The sequence below is a fragment of the Oncorhynchus nerka genome, unplaced genomic scaffold (genome assembly GCF_034236695.1).
Source record: "Oncorhynchus nerka isolate Pitt River unplaced genomic scaffold, Oner_Uvic_2.0 unplaced_scaffold_2765, whole genome shotgun sequence".
Lineage (NCBI taxonomy): Eukaryota > Metazoa > Chordata > Actinopteri > Salmoniformes > Salmonidae > Oncorhynchus > Oncorhynchus nerka.
Window position 1 is genome coordinate 3,816 of NW_027038567.1, and position 14,910 is coordinate 18,725.

The 14,910-nt window shown below is 41.9% G+C and overlaps 1 pseudogene; it reads right to left on the reverse strand.

Moving 5' to 3' along the window:
* Nucleotides 1-10,926: 10,926 nt before the first annotated feature.
* On the reverse strand, nucleotides 10,927-14,675 carry LOC135567018 (haptoglobin-like; annotated as a pseudogene).
* Between the last annotated feature and the right edge of the window lie 235 nt (nucleotides 14,676-14,910).

Consider the following 14,910-nt stretch of genomic DNA (forward strand, 5'->3'; position numbering starts at 1 on the left):
CGGCATTGGTGGTGGCATCCTACGACAGTGCCACGTTAAAAGTCACTGAGCTTTTCATTAAAGCCATTCTACTGCCAATGTTTGTCTATGGAGATTGCATGGATGTGTGCTCGATTTTATACACCTGTCAGCAACGGGTGTAGCTGAAATATCCGAATCCATCAATTCGAAGGGGTGTCCCCATACTTTTGTATATATATTGTATGTTGAATTTTCATTTACATAGATATATCTATAATGTTTTGGATCAATGAATGTAAAGACATTTAGCTATTCTTAATCTAAACACTACTCATATTTCAAATGACACCAAGACTGACTTTATAGCATCTACAGACTCATCATTGTTGTGTCACAAATTTACCAATTTTAATCAATTATTTCTCATGAATAATTTTGGATTTAGACTTCAAAAGGTATTCAAAACATCCTTCCCCAAAGGGCCTTCATATGGTTCTATTTCAGGAAGATCCAAAACATAAATACCTTTGGTCCAACCTGTCGTGGAATTGCACCTAGCAAACAGGTAGAACTGAGTGAGGAGTAGGTCAGCAAAGGGCTAAAATCATCACAATAGCCATCCTCACATTCACTTCATAGAAGTACCATAGCTATGCTAATGCACACTGTGCAGTGCATGTGTTATTGTAACAACTGCTAATTAAGTTATGCGCAGTGAAACAATGAATGGAAACAGGCTAAGAGGAGAAAAACTCTGTTGTGATAAGATGCTCTGGAGTCCTCCTGTTGTCCAGAGAACACCTCAGTTTTACTAGGCTCCGACTGAGACACACACACACAGCGCATGTGGGGATCCTCTTCACACCCCTCCATCTGTACACTGAGCTAAGAGGAGAGAGAATTGTCACTGTGAATATCTGTCCCAACCTTTGGTGAATATAGGTACTGGTCTGTTCTGAACTTTTACAGCTTTCACTGTATGAGACTCCTCTGAGTCACTTTCTTCTTTGATTAAGTAACAGAGAAATTGTTGTGTGGGAGTGAAGTCAGACAAATCTCAGCAGACCTTCAGATGTAAAAACATTTCAATGTGTAGCATGACATTAGTCTCTCTAGACAGACGGGTTGCATCCCACAATGTACCAATTTTCCTGCATACGCGTCTGTAGAAGTTCCGGCGCGAGTTGTGACATGGAGGACAAGTTGGAAATGGGATGCGCCACACCGGTGACGTCACTGCCATATCTGCTTGTTGCCCTAGCTAAACATGAGAACAACTCCCGCCCACATTTTAAGCCCTGCCTTAGCAAACCTCACGATTTGTTGGGAGAGTTGTCTGTCTGAAGAGGACTCTCCCCAGAACCCTCCTTAGTTTCAGAGAGTAGCATTACACTGATGGTTGTGTGACCAAAGTGTTTAGTCACTCACTATACTGTTGCAATCCTTATATCCATCATGGTTGAATCAAGAGCATATTTCTCACATCCAAGAGCCCTATATGCCCCACTGAGGTCCACATGTCACCCATGTCGTTATAGACCAGACCTGGCTCCAGCCATCTTAATATTGTCACGCCCTGACCTTAGATCCTTTCATGTCTCTATTTTGGTTTGGTCAGGGTGTGAGTTGGGGTGGGCATTCTATGTTGTGTGTTCTATGTTTTCTATTTCTGTGTATTTGGCCGGGTGTGGTTCTCAATCAGAGGCAGCTGTCTATCGTTGTCTCTGATTGAGAACCATACTTAGGTAGCCTTTTCCCACCTGTGTTTTGTGGGTAGTTGTTTTCTGTTTTGTGTTTCTGCATCTGACAGGACTGTTTTGTTTTGTTTTCGGTCATTCTCTTTGTTAGTTTGTTTTGTGTTCAGTTTAAATAAAAATAACATGAGCACTTACCACGCTGCGCTTTGGTCCACACCTTCTTCATACGACGACCGTTACAAATATCTACATGTTTTCACATGGATTCATGTCAGGGGAACTGTGTGACATGCTCTGGGGTGTTTAGCCAAAATAATACCCACCGTCGACGATCAAGAAAACTGTCACGAGCAAGAAATGTATTGTTGTATATCAAGTGAAGGAGAGAGCAATATATGACAGAAAATTAGTATGGAACAACATGAGAGACAGAGAGAGAGACAGAGAGAACTCCCCTCTACCCATGGTCCAGCCCCTCTCATTTAGACCATCGTAATGCTCCATCATGTTAGAACGTGGAAAGGCACTTAGCCACTGAGGGAACTGTGAAGAAAAGAAGCCTGGCCCAGTGCCTATAACCCACCAACCAGCCACAAAGACAGAATACAGTCACTCCTGCTCAGAGACAGGCACAGGCTCCACAGATATAGACTAGAACCCATAGTATATTTACAACTTGCAAGACATATGCAGACACACATTCATGAGTAGACCACTATAGAACATATATTTACATGCATATCATGTACATGCATATTATACTGGTTTGGTTCCATTGAAACATTAATAAAGTACATGTTGGTATTTTGAGTTCATCTCTATAATTAATTGTCTGCATCCCTGTCTGTTTGTCAAATGATTAAATGTGATCATCACTCGGTATCATCATCATCATCTTTCTCATCACATTTTAAATTTAGAATCATCTAAATCAGAGCTTTTAGCCAGAGAAACATGTTTACATAAAATGACTATGCAACTTTTGAAAGCTTTCCATGGGGAACTCAATATGAAAAATATATAATTTACAATTGGGTAAAAAACAGACCAGAAGTTCCTGTAAATTGCATCAATTTATTGAAAATGTTCCGGAAGAGGTAAGATGGAACATTTAAAAAATGTGAATTAGGTAAATTATTCATTTGAATCACTACAACTTATCAGGAATAGTGATGAAGGGAGACCATCAAACCACTCCCAACAGCAGCAGAATAATTAGTATTTTGATCTTCCCTAAAAGTCAACCTCATTGGCTATGCTACTCACTTCAGCATAGAAAGGGACTAGAGGTAAGTGTCGCGTGTAAGTTGCCTTTCCTCTCTGTGCCTCTATCCAAATTGGTCCCAATTACAACATAATCTCATCCACTTCAGGAAGTTAAGCCTTGGCCTTTTTGTTCAATCAAACTCTGTCAGCCAGAACCTTGTTAAATCGGGAATACATTACCAATTGACATCAAAGCCAATGAGCACTGCCTCTCAGACCCAAGAAGAAAAATAAGAATGAATGAAGAGTGAAGCAGTTGAGTTTGTGCACAGTGGCTGCTGGTCAGTTGAAACAGAACCACAACGTTTCCTGCAAGAGATTCCGACCGTCAAAAACATAATTTCATGCCTGATCTTCTCAGCCATTTGGCTTCAATATCGTAAAATAGGTTCTCAAACATAATCAAGCGGCTGTAAGCTGGTGTCCTCCAACAGAGACAGCATCATTGCAGTCATACTGTTGTAAAGGTCTCAAATGCTACACTGAACCTCATAGTGCTTGTAATGTCAGTAGTCAGACAGAATTACACTTGGTGCAGTCAAAGGGTGAGATATGCCAATCTAGGGTCAGAAGGGAAAATCATTTGTATTCTGTTGATAATAGCTGAAGGATGTGCTAGTCCTTATTATATTATTCCGACAGGTACAGAGAAAACTAATAGCGAATTCTTGTTATTATTTGACGTGATTTGATTGTAATTCTTTTGCTGCTTATCTATGTTTTGATCATGTAATGTTATATAACCTAATCTGCAAACTCAATCCGAATCGATGACAAAGGCAGAGAAACCACAGAAGGACAGATGAAACATGTCACACATACACGGTGCTGTCTGCAACACTGAATAGTAATCTATTTATATCCAGTAACTTTCAGAGTGAAGGTTTGTTCAGCCCTTATGCACAGGCCAGGGATATAAGCAAATAATATAATCTGCTTTTGGAGATAGTGATAACTCCCTGTCTCTATTAGTGACTTCATTCAATTATCCCCACTGTATGTGTGATATAAAACACTACATTCAACGGGAGGGGATTGGGGTTGCAGGGGGTTCGGACACATGGAAGAATTGTCAAAAAGGTGCAATATTTTCAGTTTTTTATTGAATTGTCACTAGTTAGAGTTTTCTGATGCCCTGTATGATAAAGTATTATCTTACATCATATCTCTCAGTGACTTGATCTCTGAATGCTGGTGTCTCTGGCATCCTGTCATACAATCCTCTCAACTCCATATAAAGCTCTCTTTTCTACTTTCTCTTTATTCTGTCCACTGGGAAAACATTACTCCTCAGCTCCCACCTGGAGTGAGGGGCTGTCACTCATACAACACCATTTAGTCTAGGAGTTTAGTCATGGGAGAGTTGGCCACAGTCACCACAACCAGTCAGAACTGTCCCAGCTTCTCAGGTGAGGATGGAGGACAATAACCATTGAAGGGCTTGAAGGGTTCGTTGAGTCATTATGATTCCACATAACACCATTACCCTTACCAAAGAACACTCGACAAACACTCTTTAAGTGTGTACTAGCGTTATCAAATGCGTGTTTGTATACCAGCCATATCTATAACAATTAAATATCGGACTAGTTCAGTATGAATTTTCTGTGGAAGACGGAGTCGCTCTGGTAGAGTTCACAGGCTTCTGTGGATATACAGTAACTCTGATATTGTTGCATGTTGAAAAGGCACATTTGTGTGGTCGGGCACTGTAAATATGTCAGCTGTGAATGTTTCCTGGTTGGCTTGGCAGATATTAGTTTCCCAGATACAGTGAGGGACATGAGACAAAGCCAAAGTCCTCTCCACAACGTCAGAGCGATTGAGAACAAATATTATTCATGGATTTTACTCTGAATGGCTGTTTGACTTTTATTTGTCAGTTCAGCAACATGAAAGGCTTTCTGATAAGGCTCCTTCTAAAGCCACATTCTACTCGTCTAATAATGGTATGATAACTCAGGCCCTATGGGAAATAAAATGTTTTTTACTCACATACATGTTCTCAGAAACACACACACACACACACACACACACACACACACACACACACACACACACACACACACACACACACACACACACACACACACACACACACACACACACACACACACACACACACACACAAACACACACACAGGAATTCCTGGGGATGTAGATGAGAAGGGAAACAGGAAGACAGGAAATTAAAGTCAGTCTCCCAATCAGATCTCAGAACACATTGTGATCACCCAATATCAACATAAACATATTTTTTTCCTTATCAAGACGACATTGAATGTCCCTGATTGGCCTAGTTACATTTTTGAATTAAATCGGATTGAAAATCTATGACAACAACCAACCTGACAGAGGTTGAAGAATTTAAAAATAGTGTGCAAATGTTGCTTGCCTACGGAGCTGTGAGGGGAACGGCACCTCAGTACCTCCAGGCTCTGATCAGGCCCTACACCCAAACAAGGGCACTGCGTTCATCCACCTCTGGCCTGCTCGCCTCCCTACCACTGAGGAAGTACAGTTCCCGCGCAGCCCAGTCAAAACTGTTCGCTGCTCTGGCCCCCCAATGGTGGAACAAACTCCCTCACGACGCCAGGACAGCGGAGTCAATCACCACCTTCCGGAGACACCTGAAACCCCACCTCTTTCAGGAATACCTAGGATAGGATAAAGTAATCCTTCTCACCCCCCCCTTAAAAGATTTAGATGCACTATTGTAAAGTGGCTGTTCCACTGGATGTCTTAAGGTGAACGCACCAATTTGTAAGTCGCTCTGGATAAGAGCGTCTGCTAAATGACTTAAATGTAAATGTTAAATGTTGCACAATCCAGGTGTGCAAAGCTCTTAGAGACTAACAGCTGTAATCACTACCAAAGGTGATTCTAACATGTATTGACTCAGCATATCAGGTATGAAGGTAAGACCCAGATGCAGACACGTGGAATAAACAATGGTTTAAGGTCAGGGTAGGCAGAGGTCAAAAATCCAGAGGTGAGGCAAAGGTACAGGAAATATTTCTGTACTTAATTTTCAATACATTTGCAAACATTTCTAAAAACATGCATTCACTTTATCATTATGGGGTATTGTGTGTAGATGGGTGAGAATTATTATTTTTTAAATCCATTTTGTATACAGGCTGTAACACAACAAAATGTGTAATAAGTCAAGGGGTATGAATACTTTTTGAAGGCACTGTATATAAACTTGGTGAACTGTTCTCAACCCTCAAAACCCACTATTCAGGGTCTAAAAGAAAAGATGTCCAAAAAATGTCAGAGCCAAATTGTCAGCTACTTAATACAGAGGAATTCTCTTGGTTGCTTAGCCTCTGATTATATAAGTGGGGATATATGCTGGTATTGAAACTAGTGAGTGTCAGTAGCCTTTAAACCCACTCACCCCTGTGGTCTTGGTCCCTCTAGGTCGTGTAAGGTTATAGAGGCCAGTTAGTGGATCAGAGGTGTAGGAGGCAGTGCTTTTAACTGTGTGCGAGAGGACAATAGTTCATGATATGTAATGTATGGAACTGTAAACCTTCCCTCAAAGAGTTGCTCGCAAGCAGGGGCGGACTAGGTGATTTGGAGGCTCCAGGCAGAGTCCAGTCTGAGGTTTGACATGCCATGCTCGTTTTGGCCAGACAGCATCAGACACATGGCCTCTGCCTCGACGACTATGGCAGTATTATCAACAGCACCTGTCTTTTTACTGAAGAAATTAGATAACTAAAATATCTTTACCTAAGTAATTTTTCAATTATGCCCAGCTCACCCTTGATGATACAATGTTGAGGCCTGAGGCAACTGCCTCTTCTGCCTAATGGTAAGCCAACCGCTGCACACAAGGGCTCCACTGTTGACCATGAAGGAGATCAGAGTTGTTCAGAAGACTGTGATTATATCAGAACTTGCTGTCAGTGTTTAAATGTGTATTTAAAATAGGTACAAACATTAACACAAAGTACTAATTATGCCTGATGTTCTCTTTATAATAGTTACATCATTGGACTAGGTGATTTCAAGGAATGATGAGGGAGAGCACTTTATCAGTAGGCCCCTGAGGAACCGGCCTAGGCTAGACTATGTGTTGGATAAGGTGATGACACGAACAAGCTGCGGAGTCTAGCTCATGATGCACAAAATGAGACTAGTAGTGATTGATATTTTAACTTGACAGAGTTCTTAACCCACCACGTCACTCTGTTACCGATGTGCTTTAAAAATGCACTTCTTAATCCTCAAACATGAAGGTTGTGTTTTCATTGACAAATAATGGCATGATGCACAAAATGAAATCGTAATGTACCCTGACAGGGACATTGATATTTTAACATTCTGGTAGTGGAATAAACATGAAGGTTGTGTTTTCATTGACAAATAATGTTAACCATTTGGTAGTGGAATAGGATTGGTTAACCTGTTGCTATGCACATGCACTTGTAATGAAATAGCTACATTATAGAAGAGTGGCTAATGTAAATTTTCAATGATCAAGTATGAATTGAATCTTCCCATCTGTCATAACAGCCTCTGGGTTGAGGTAAGCTACTCTTTTCTCCTGAGATCAATGGTTCCGTCCCCCCACTGTTTAAATGAGGGAATTGGACAACCTGCTGTCAACAGAGGTAGATGTTGAAGTACCAAGAACCACAGCGAGTCATTTTTGTACATGTGGTGGCGGAAGAGCGCACCTCCTTCCTGGAATTTCATTATATCAAAATGGCCCTCTCCTCTGTTTTCCTCAGTTCTCAACACTAGGTGGTGATGAGTTTACAGAATATTACGTCCTACTGTGGAGCCAAATGGACATATTCATATTGCACCTATTGTGTCTCCCTCTAGACTAACATCAAGAAGCTCAATTTAGTTCAGAATTTGATATCTCACAATACTAGCCTAAATGCTGTCACTTGTATATTGCTAAACAACGAGGAGGTATTGCTCCTATCAAGCTAGGCTTTTGAGACATTTTGGTGAAAAGCTGAGCAAGGAGTAAAATCATTGATGTGTAATATTGTGATTGTGTTTTTGTATGTGATTGACTCTACATACAGTAATGAGAGAAAATTGATAGGGGTACTCACAGTACTTGGAGGGGAAATGTGAGCGGGCACATGAGACGAGGCTTCAGTTTATGTCAGGAGAAAGTTGACAATGGTAGTGGAGTGGAATAGTCATCAGCTATTAATAAGGGAACAGGAGGGGACTTAGCTGGAAATACAAATAGCAGATACATTCCATTACAGAAGCGTCATCAGACATCAGACATCTCAAAATTCCTAAAGTCAAACACAGACCGATCTCGCCCACTTGACACATCAAAGTGGACTAAGAAACGTTCCTGAATAAATCAATGATCATCAACATAACAACTGCAAGCAGACTGGTGGCACCATAGGTCCCAGAGCAGTGGGACAATTTTTAATAGTTGATCACACGGAAATATCGTCTCGTTTTCCTCCGATAGAGCATGTCAGATTTCTAATGTTTAGGTGTAGCCTAGGCTACTGCAACATTTATGTCATGAGTTTTTGCTCGTATATGTCCGGAGTGATTGTGTTATCTTTGCTAAGTAAATAACGGAGGAAAGTGGAAAGCCTACCTGAGCACACGCAAAATAAATGCGCCGCGTCAACCTCTCTCGTTAATGCTATGCTATGCTATGTCAAGGCTATGCTATGTCAAGGCTATACACTTCATCGCTGCCGACGTGAGTGCTACGGGGCGGTAAACATTTTGGCAGGTTACCTTCGCTTCCTTGGGCACAGGGACAATGGTGGTCTGCTTGAAACATGAGGTATTATATGACTCAGTCAGGGAGAGGTTGAAAATGTCAGTGAAGACACTTGCCAGTTGGTCAGCGCATGCTGGCGCATGCTGGTAATACATCTGGCCCCGTGGCTTTGTGAATGTTGACCTGTTTAAAGGGCTTGCTCACATCGGCTACCGAGAGAGTTATCACACAGTCATCCAGAACAGCTGGTGCTCTTGTGCATGTTTCAGTGTTACTTGCCTCGAAGCGAGCATAAAAGGCATTTAGTTTGTCTGGTAGGCTCGCATCACTGGGCAGCTCGCGTCTGGGTTTCCCTTTGTAGTCCATAATAGTTTTCAAGCCCTGCCACATCCAACGAGCGTCAGAGCTGGTGTAGTAGGATTCAATCTTAATCCTGTATTGATGCTTTCCTTGTTTGGTGGTTTGTCTGAGGGCATAGCTGGAGGGGCAGCTCTAGCCTTTAGCTCGATGGGGATGTTGCCTGTAATCCATGGCTTCTGGTTGGGGTATGTACGTACGGTCACTGTGGGGACGACGTCATCGATGCACTTATTGATGAAGCCGATGACTGAGGTGGTATACTCCTCAAGGCCATTGGATGAATCCCGGAACATATTCCAGTCTGTGCTAGCAAAACAGTCCTGTAGCGTAACATCCGTGGCATCTGACCACTTCCGTATTGAGCGAGTCACTGGTACTTCCTGCTTTAGTTTTTACTTGTAAGCGGGAATCAGGACGCTAGAATTATGGTCGGATTTGCCAATTGGAGGGCGGGGGAGAGCTTTGTATGCATCTCTGTGTGTGGAGTAAATGTGAGCTAGAGTTTTTTTCCCTCTGGTTGCACATGTGACATGCTGGTAAAGATTTGGTAGAACTGATTTAGTTTGCCTGCATTAAAGTCCCCGGCCGCTAGGAGTGTCGCTTCTGGCTGAGCATTTTCTTGTTTGCTTATGGCCTTATAGAGTTGGTTGAGTGCACTCTTAGTGCCAGCATCGGTCTGTGCTAGTAAATAGACGGCTATGAATAATATAGTTGAGAACTCTTGTGGTAGATGGTGTGGTCTACAACTTATCATATGGTACTCTACCTCAGACGAGCAGTACCTCGAGACTTCTTTAATATTAGACATCGCTCACCAGCTGTTATTGACAAAAAGACACACATCCCCACCCCTCGTCTTACCAGACGTAGCTTCTCTGTTTTGCCAGTGCATTGAAAATCCCACCAGCTCAATATTGTCCGTGTCATTGTTCAGCCACGAATCGGTGAAACATAGGATATTACAGTTCTTAATGTCCCGTTGGTAGGATAATCGTAATCCTAGGTCATCCATTTTATTTTCCAATGATTGCATGTTAGCAAGTAGAATTTATGGCAATGGGAGTTTACTCACTCGCCTACGGATTCTCAGAACGCATCCCGATCTGCGTCCTCTTTTCCTCCTTTTCCTCTTTTTCTTCACGCAAATGACAGGGATTTGGGCCTGTTCCCGGGACAGCAGTATATCTTTCTCGTCTGACTCGTTAAAGGAAAAATCCTCTTCGAGTACGTGGTGAATAATCTCAGTTCTGATGTCCAGATGTTATTTTCGGTCATAAGAGACGGTAGCAGCAACATTATGTACAAAATAAGTTTTAAAAAAGGTTACAAACAACGCAGAAAAATGAACAAAATAGCATAATTGATTACGGGCATGTAAAACGTCAGCCATACTCTTCAGCGCCATTTCTGAGATATCTCTTGTTGAAACTGAACAGATTGTGGTATAGCAGGCTGCTCCAAAGCAAGAGAGCTATTAACTAGTGTTGAGCTATGGTGACAAGCCTTTTGTCTTCTGTATTTAAATTAGTCACTAACCAGGAGTGACAGGACCTCCATTCCCCTGCTGGGAGGGATTCTAGACCCTCGTTTATGCAGCTCTATTTTAGAACAAGTTATTTCCTTCTTGGATGATTTTCATGACAAATCCACTTAAAAATCCTTGCTGGTCTCAACACAATATCCTCCTTGGCCAGATAACAATTTGTCCTTAATAATTCCATTGCTTAAATTAACTTTTAAATTGTCTCATGTCCTGGCTTTAGGCTACTTGTTTTAATGGCTCTAACATGCTCTCATCTTACAGCTTGTAGAGATTATCTAAAACATGTTTCCCAGCATTCTAATATGAGTTGAAGAAAATCTGAATAAAAGTTACAAGGTGAAACATCGGAAACCAAACTTCTTAGGAGAGATGAATTTATTGAAAATCGGAAGATACACTCAATGAAAGTCTTGAGAGAGTTTGACAAGATCAAGTCAGAAAATGACTTTGTTAGCAAAGGCATAATGGAGATTATGAGCCCCGGCTCTCATATCTGAAACTGTGCTGAATGGAGGCTACAACTGCCTCGAATACATCTCAGACATTACACTGGAGCGGAGACTGGCTGATGTCTCACTGTCGCCCCTGAGGACACTGTTGATCCAAGGCATGTAGGCAGAGAGCTTCATGTAGACAGCGTATTTCTGCACGGCACAGGTCTTATCGAAGGACAGGATCCCTGCAGCATACACTCTGCCGTCTTTGGGGTCCTGGAATGCCAGGGCACCGCCTGCGTCCCCAAAGCACACATTCTCCTGGTACTTGCTGGCTCCAGTACAGAACATGTTGTCATCTACGGTTGGAGTGCTGCTCAGCACTTGGCCGCCAGAGTTGTACTCTGCCTTACAGGAGCTATGCGATGCCACAGGCAATACCAGGTGTCTCAGTGACTCAGTGGGGGTGAAGAGGACCCCCCAACCCCAGCCTGTGATGATGCCTTTCTCCTGGGCTGCCTCAACCAGGTCCTCACCCCTCTCAGGCAGAGGGATGGGCATCACATCCTCGCTCAGTGTGAATGGCTCCTTCAGCTGAATCAGAGCCAGGTCGTTGTCCCAGTCTGACACGTTCTGGAAGCCTGGGTGCAGAACCACCTAGAAGGGGGAAGGGAATAATTCATAGGACCTCTTTTTGATGATCTACTGTATTTGTGCTCTAACTACCTGTAAGACTGAACATGATGATGTAGGTGAGAGAGCCCAGTGCAGTTCTGCTTGCTGAAAATACTGAATTGTCTGAATATTGTTTGAAAGAGATGGTAATGGGCATACTAGCTCACCTTTTCTACAGCAACTTCTTTGGAGTCATCGGCTTGGGATTGTCGCGTGATGCCTAAGTACACCTTGGGGATGATTGGTTCTTACCCCTGGGTGTCCTGTCTACTCTTCCTGACAAACAAGTTCCTGCCAGCCGTCAGGACCCAGCGGTCAGAGATTAGAGCTCCCCAGCGAAGCCCCCGTTCATGACGCTTTTACTCAGGTAGACCATGGCCTGCCAGGGACATGAGGGGCCAGGGAGCCCCTAATCATACGCTTGAAGCGCAGGTCTGGGCAAGAAACACAACAACATTATTTCTATACAATCTCTATATGGTTAAAACATCCCCAACTCAGCAACACCTAGCACATACTGCTGTGCAACTCAAACACAACTGTAAAAGATTATTGCAGAAAAATGAAATGTGGCTCAATACAATTCCAGCCTTAGTTTTAGTTTGAGTTTGCTAAAATCAGCACTATTCACTTGAATACACACATCATTTGGTAATAGCTTTGTGGAACCTTTTAGCTTTGACCTGACAAAAGTTCAGTAAATTCCTTAATCATCTACTATTATCTGAAAAAATAAGTGTTGACCTGACTTGAGCCAGACAAGGCTGGCTTTCACAGAATTACCTTGGAGGTCACAATACTCAGAAACCTAGATGAGGCTGGAATTAGTGTCATTTCTCTTCCCAAACATTTTCCTGAAACGCTTGAAGAGAGGTGGATTTTTGGAGGAATCTTACTTTTCAAGGCTTTCATGCATCTCATGTGTGTCGCTGCTGAATCGATTTTTAAGATAATCGGGATAATAGCTGTGAGCCGTGAGACTTAACAAGGTTTTCACTTGAAAGTGATGGTGACATACTCATTTTGGCCACAGCTACTGTATTCTCTTCCTCTTACAGAGGCCAACAGGCTGAATAGGAACAAGCTTGTGTCTGCTCAGCTCAGAGTAGCGTAAGGGGAGCCATAGTGAAGATTGGCTTCAGAACATATAAATGCCGCATCAGAGTGTGTTATTTAAAAAATGTGGTACCATCATAATCTCCAAACATTTTCTTGATTATGCTATTTGGAAAACCCAATAAAAATTGTTGTTGTTTGTTGTTGACTCACATTTGCTGTTTACGACTCACTTTGGTAACACTGTACTTGACATCCAGCGTCATAAAACATTATGACACAGTCATAACCATGTCATAATATGTCATAACGGCTGACATAACTTGTCAGTTATAATATGGTCATAACACTGTATTGCGTTATTTTATGGCTGGTTATAACACCTACATAAGAGTGTCAAAACCCACAAAACCTACCACACAAGGCAAAACATTCCATTACACCATAGCCTACATGTCAACAGTATGTTTATGTTAGATAAAAATGTTTGAAATTGACCATATTCAATTATGGTAATAAATCTAAATAAATAAAATCACCTTTATTTGTGCAGGTAGGCCAGTTGTGAACAAGTTCTCATTTACAACTGCGACCTGGCCAAGATAAAGCAAAGCAGTGCGACATAAAACAACAACACGGAGTTACACATGGAATAAACAAAAGTAGGTGTCAATAACACAATTAAAAAAATCTATATACAGTGTGTGCAAATGGAGTAAGGAGGTAAGGCAATAAACAGGCCATAGTCGCGAAGTAATTACAATTTAGCAAATTAACACTGGAGTGATAGATGTGCAGATGATGATGATGTGCAAGTAGAAATACTGTTGTGCAAAAGAGCAAAAAAAGTAAATAAAAACAATATGGGAATAAGGTAGGTAGTTGGATGGGCGATTTACAGATAGGCTATGTACAGCTGCAGCGATCGGTAAGCTGCTCAGATAGCTGATGCTTGAAGTTAGTGAGGAGATATACAGTTGAAGTCGGAGATTTACATACACCTTAGCCAAATACATTCAAACTCAGTTTTTCACAATTACTGATATTTAATCCAAGTAAAAGTTCCCTGTCTTAGGTCAGTTAGGATCACCACTTTATTTTAAGACTGTGAAATGTCAGAATAATAGTAGGGAGAATGATGTATTTCAGCTTTTATTTCTTTCATCACATTCCCAGTGGGTCAGAAGTTTACATACATTCAAATAGTATTTGGTAGCATTGCCTTTAAAATGTTTAACTTGGGTCAAAGGTTTTGGGTAGCCTTCCTCAAGCTTCCCACAATAAGTTAGGTCAATTTTGGCCCATTCCTCTTGACAGAGCTGGTGTGAGTCAGGTTTGTAGGCCTCCTTGCTCGCACATGCTTTTTCAGTTCTGCCCACAGATTTTCTATAGGATCGAGGTCAGGGCATTGTGATCGCCACTCCAATACATTGACTTTGTTGTCCTTAAGCCAATTTGCTACAACTTTGGAAGTATGCTTGGTGGTCCATTTGGAAGACCCATTTGAGACCAAGCTTTAACTGATGTCTTGAGATGTTGTTTCAATATATCCACATAATTTTCTTATCTCATGAAGCCATCTATTTTGTGAAGCGCACCAGTCCCTCCTGCAGCAAAGCACCCCACAACATGATGCTGCCACCCCCGTCTTTCACGGTTGGGATGGTGTTCTTTGGCTTGCAAGCCACCCCCTTTTTCCTCCAAACATAACGATGGTCATTATGGCCAACAGTTCTATTTTTGTTTCATCAGACCAGAGGACATTTCTCCAAAAAGTACGATCTTTGTCCCCATGTACAGTTGCAAACTGTAGTCTGGCTTTTTTATGGCAGTTTTGGAGCAGTGGCTTCTTCCTTGCTGAGCGACCTTCCTTTCTGAGTGGCTTTATGTTGATATAGGACTCGTTCTACTGTGGATATAGATACTTTTGTACCTGTTTCCTCCACCATCTTCACAAGGTCCTTTGCTGTTGTTCTGGGATTGATTTGCACTTTTTGTACCAAGTACGTTCATCTCTAGGAGATTTGCACCAAAGTTTATTTGTCACGTGCGCTGAATACAGCAGGTGTAAAGTAGACCTTACAGTGAAATGCTTACTTACAGGCTCTAATCAATAGCGCAAAAAAATGGATTAGGGGAACAATAGGTGAGTAAAGAAATAAAACGACAGTAGAAGACAGGCTA